The sequence below is a fragment of the Arachis ipaensis genome, chromosome B08 (genome assembly GCF_000816755.2).
Source record: "Arachis ipaensis cultivar K30076 chromosome B08, Araip1.1, whole genome shotgun sequence".
NCBI lineage: Eukaryota > Viridiplantae > Streptophyta > Magnoliopsida > Fabales > Fabaceae > Arachis > Arachis ipaensis.
This window is the reverse complement of record NC_029792.2, coordinates 45,539,316-45,545,315: the sequence shown is the minus strand read 5'-3', so window position 1 is coordinate 45,545,315 and position 6,000 is coordinate 45,539,316.

Sequence of the window (6,000 nt, the reverse complement as noted above, 5' to 3'; positions counted from 1 at the left end):
CAAAAAATCCTTTCATACAAAAATTAATTGTTTGTCACAAGTAACAAACACAAATAAAAATAATAACCGAAGTATTTAAACCTCGGGTCGTCTTTCAAGGAATTGCAGGGAGGTGTATCTATTATTGGTTATGGAAAAGTATCTTTTTGGATTTTTGAAAGGTTGAACAAGGAATTTAAATGACAAGAAAGTAAACTAATAGCTAAGAAAGTTCTTGGCAAGGTATGAGAATTAGAAGTCTATCCTAGCTATCCTTATCAATTGTGACATCAATTGTCCATTGCTCCTACTTAGTTAACCTCTAACTGTGAAGAAAAGTCAAGTGGATAAATCAATTTGATTCCTCAAGTCCTAGTCAACTCTTAAGGAAAGACTAGCTTTAGAGGGATCCAAATCAACTAGCAACTTTCAATTATCAATCAACAAAGGAGTTTGATAACTCAAGAGTCTCCAATTACTCAACCAAAGCCAAGAGGAGAGAAATCTACACTAAAATCCAATTAAGCATTTTATCAAATATTTGGGAGGCATAACATAAAAACATAGAAAACTAGCAAGGAATATTAAATCCAAACAACCAATTACAAACATCAATGACTAACAAAAAATAGAAGAAGCAATAAATATGAAATACCTCAAATTACATTAAATAGAAAATCAAATCTAACATGAGAATTCGTAAACTAAATTGGCAACATAAAGTAATCAACAAGGGAATTAAATAGACTAGAATGCTAAGACAAATAAAAGTAGAAGAGAAACTAATTAAATTAAGATAGAAATTTGAAATTAGGAAGAATTAAACCTAAGAACCCTAAAACCTACACTTGCAGAAAACTACATCTAAAACCTAACAAATGTGTAAAGTGAATGAATGAGAAGAGAATGAATGAATGATTGATTCCTCCACTCTACAGCCTCTAATCTTTATTTTTCGGGCTTGGAAATGAGCCAAAACAGCCCAGAAATCGCCCCCAGTAATTTCTGATACGTCCAGCACGTGGCTACGTGTACGCGTCGATGAACTTTGGCAAGGTCACATGTACACGTACTTCACGCGTGCGCGTCATCTAACTGCATGGAAACTATGGCAAATTGCATATCATTTTGAAGCCCCAGATGTTTGCTTTCCAACGCAACTAGAACCGCCTCATTTGGATCTCTGTAGCTCAAGTTATGATCGATTTAGTATGAAGAGGTCAGGCTTGACAGCTTAGCAATTCCTTCGATTTCTTGTATTCCTTCCACTTTTGCATGCTTCCTTTCCATCCTCTAAGCCATTCCTGTCCTATAAATCCTGAAATCACTTAACACACATATCAAGGCATCGAATGGTAATAAGAGAGGATTAAAATTAGTAATTTAAGGCCAAAGAAGTATGTTTTCAATCATAGCACATAATTAGGAAGGAAAATGTAAAACGTTGCAAATTATATGAATAAGTATGAGTTTAGTGGATAAAATCCACTCAATTAAGTACAAAATGTACCACGAAATAGTGGTGCATCAAATCTCCCCATACTTAAACATTAGCATGTCCTCATGCTAAGCTCAGGAGAAGCTACAAAGCAGTGAAGAGGAAATGGTGGAATTTATGAAATGCGACCTATCTATATAAATGCAACTACATGCAAAAATACTTCTACCTACTTGGTTAAAAGTAAACAAATTCTCCAAGACAAACATTACTTAGATTCCACTAATTCAAATCACACAATAAGAGACAAGTAAACTTGTAAGAAGATAGCTCATGAAAGCCGGGAACATAGAATCAAGTATTGAACCCTCACTGGAAGTGTATATACACTCTAATCGCTCAAGTGTCTAGGGTTAATCCACTCTACTCTTCTCTAGTCATGCTTTCTAAAATTTTGTTCTTCATCTAACCAATCAGCAAATATTTAGTGTACAAATGCAAACATCATGAGGGCTATTTAAGGTTGTAATGGGGCTAAGGTAAGGGTGAGGATACATGTATGGCTGACGTTAGGATTTTTGCAAGTAAAGAATGTCATAAAAACAGTCGCGTTGTAGATATAGTCTCTAAACCGACAGAAATCCCTTCGTGCAAACGTTTTGGTTGTCACAAGTAACAAATCCCTTTTAAAATTGATAACTGATTATTTAAACCTCGGGTCGTCTTCTCAAGGAATTGCAGGGAAGTATGTTCTTATTATTGGTTATGAAGATTGTAAATTGGGGGTTTTTGGAAGTAAGGTGGGAATATGTTATATGACAAGTAAAATAAAATAATAATAATAAAATCACTTGGCAAGGTATAAGAATTGGAATTTCTATCCTAGTTATCCTTATCAAGTGTGAAGAGAATTGGATTTTATTCCCACTTGGTCAGCCTTTATTAAACAAAGGAAGGTTAAGTGGACTGATTAGCTTGATTCTCAAGTCCTAGTCAACTCCTGTGGAGAGACTAGTGTTAGAACAATCCTAGCTAAAGCAAAATCTGCCAATTTCAATCACTTGCTGAGTTTGATAACTCAAGTACTACCAATCACTTGACCAAAGCCAAAAAGGAGAAAAATATCTAAATTAAATTAAAAGCATCAATATAAGCAAAGCAATCTTAAATCTGAAAATACCTCAAATAATATTAATTAAGAAAATCATAACATGAATGTAGCATAAGCCAAAATAGGCAACATAACTAATATAAGCATTAAAGTATCTGAACGTAAGAGATAAATATAAAGTAAAAGAACGTTGAACCTGGGATTGAGAGTCGCTACTAAAACTAAGAGAAATCCTAAATCCTAATCCTAAGAGAAAGGAGAGAACCTCTCTCTCTCTCTAAAAACTACATCTACTCCTAAAAATTGTGAATGTAAGAGCCTCTTTTGTGAATGGATGTAGTCCCTCACTTTATAGCCTCTAATATGTATTTTCTGGGCCGCAAACCGGGTCAGAAATAGTCTAGAATTCGCTGGTTTCGAATTTTGCCACGCTGGATTTCCGTCACTGCGACGCGGCCGCATGGATCACGTGGTCGCGTCACCTAGCGTCAGAGAAACTATAACATATTATATATCAAATTGAAGCCCCGGACGTTAGCTTTCCAACGCAACTGAAACCGCGTCATTTGGACCTCTATAGCTAAAGTTATAGCCGTTTGAGTGCGAAGAGGTCAGGCTGGACAGCTTAGCAATTTCTCTAACTTCTTGTATTCCATCCACTTTTGCATGCTCCCTTTTTATCCTCTGAGCCATTCCTGCCTTATAATATCTGAAAACACTTAACATACATATCAAGGTATCTAATGGTAATAAGAGAGGATTAATAATAAGCAAATATAAGATCAAAGAAGCATGTTTTCAATCAAAACACATAATTAGGAAGGAAATATAAAACCATGCAAATAGTATGAATAAGTGGGTAAAGAGTTAATAAAAAACCACTCAATTGAGTACAAGATAAACCATAAAATAGTGGTTTATCAACCTCCCCACACTTAAACACTAGCATGTCCTCATGCTAAGCTCAAGAGAAACTATAAAGATGAAGAGGAATGGTAGAATGTATGAAATGCAACCTATCTATATGAATGCAACTACATGCAAAATGTTTCTACCTAATTGGTTAAAAGTAAACAAATCTTTTAAGAACAAATACTAATTCAAATCATGAAAATGAAGTACAAATAGACTTGCAAGAAGAAAATAGCTTATGAAAGCAGGGAACAAGGATTTGAGCATCGAACCCTTACTAGTAGTGTATACACTCTAATCACTCAGGTGTTTAAGGTTCGATTCTCTCAATTCTTCTACTAACCTTGCTTTCTAAGGCTTGCTTTTCATCTAACAATCAACACAAATTTAATGCACAGATACACATATCAAGAGGTCTTTTAAGGGTTGTAATGGGGTTAAGGTCAAGGTAGGATTGTATTTGGCCAAGTGGACTAAAATTTGAATCCTTAATTAACTTAAACTTTTCCCACCTAACTTAAACAATCCATGTAATCATAATACAACATCTAACCATCCATTAACCATGTTTTTCACATATTCATGCATTATAATTTCAAGTACAACTCATATGCATTGCTTTCACCACTTACTTTGGGGCATTTTGTCCCCTTTTTGCTTAATTGCTTTTTTTTCTTTTCTTTTTCTCCTTTATTTTTTTTAATGCATATGATTAAAGTATTGAATGCATGAACATATTCTCAACATTTTTTTTTATTTTCAGAAAATTCTAACATACTCAATTCTCAAACCAAATGTTTCCAAACCCACTTTTCCCCACACTTAATTCATGAGCACTCTCACTAGTCTAAGCTAACCAAGGATTCAAATTAAGGACATTATTATTTTCCGCTTAGAGTTAATGATGTGCTAAAGTAAAGAACAAAGGGGTATAATAGGCTCAAATTGGTTTGCAAGGGATAATGAAGGGTTAAGGCCATATGGGTATGTAAACTCAGTGAAACAAAGGCCTCAATCATATAGGTGCATGCATACATCAAACCATGGAAATGTAGAATTAAGCAAGACAAAGATCACAATTTTAGAGAGAAAAAACACACATCAAAAATAAAATATTGGTTGAAAAATGCAACTAATTCAAATAGGCTCAAAATCTCACAGGTTTTGTGTGTTCGAGCTCTAAACCATGTTCCAGTATAATATTTCTTCAAACAAGTGTAACATTAAATTTTATTCAAATTAGTGAAATTTTCTAAAAGGTTTCTTGAAAAAAAAAATATTACTTTAACCAAGTGGTAAAATATGCAAAAATCAAACAAATATGCAATCAATCATGCAAATGTAACAATGAACAAACAAAGAAAATAAAACAATGGCGTTGAGAAGAAGGTAACTAACCCATGGAGATCGGTATCGACCTCCCCACACTTAAAGATTGCACCGTCCTCGGTGCATGCTAAGATGTGCAGGTGGACGGGTTGCTTCAACTGTTGCTTTTCTCTAAGGATTGTGCAGATGGACTTGTTTGTCTTCCCTTTTAAGCGTCTTCCGGTTCTCTTCCTGGTGGCCATCCTGAAAGAAAAAGGGAAGAAAGGTAACCCAATAATAGAGATAAGAAAATAAATGATGTTTGGGTTAATGCCAAATGATAAGGGTCTCAATTACATGGTAGCTACAACATGCAAGAGAGAAAACAATAGAAGCCATGGCATGCCAGTGATACAAAATTTGTAACATAGGGGAGGAGTGTGGGTAATGGAAGTATCAATACAAGCTCATGTCAATGCAAATGGAGTGCAAGTATCATAAAAGATTAGCATTGGCAGATAATTAATATCAGCCCACAGTGTAAAACAAGTTACCAAAATAAATTCAAAAAAAGATGCAACAGTTGAAAAAAAATTTTTTAACACCAATAGAAAAATAAAAAATTCAGAAAAGAAAATAAAAATATGCACAAATTTAAAATGCAATGAATAAAAATATGTAAATAAAATAAAATAGAATGGAGGTGAAAGAAAATAAGAAAGGAAGAAGAAAGAAATAAGAAAAGATAAGAAAAATAAGGATTAGAAAAGAAAAGATAAGAAAAATTGGCTGATCTGGATATTCTGTGCGCCGCTTGTGACGCGGACGCGTGAGTGACGCGGTCGCGCGGTGCGTGACAAGGTCAGATGACGCGAACGCATGGGTCATGCGATCGCGTGGCCTGTTTTGTGCGATTGGCGCGAGTGCAGCCTCGCGGTCGCGCAACTCTCTGTTTGAAACTCTTTTTGCCAAAAATCTGGGTGACGCGATCGCGTGGGGCATGCGATCGCGTGAATGGCCGTCTTTTAAAAAAAAACGACGCGGACGCATGGGGCACGCGTTCGCATCGTGAGGCTTAGGCTTCCAGCACGAGTCCAACCCAACTCTAGCTCAACTTTCGGCCGTGCACCCTTTGACGTCGAAATCCAGGTCACGCGACCGCGTGGGGCACGCGGTCGCGTGGGAGGCCATTATTCCCCTGCGACGCGGACGCGTCAGCGACGCGGTCGTGTGGGATGAATTGTGCCACTGG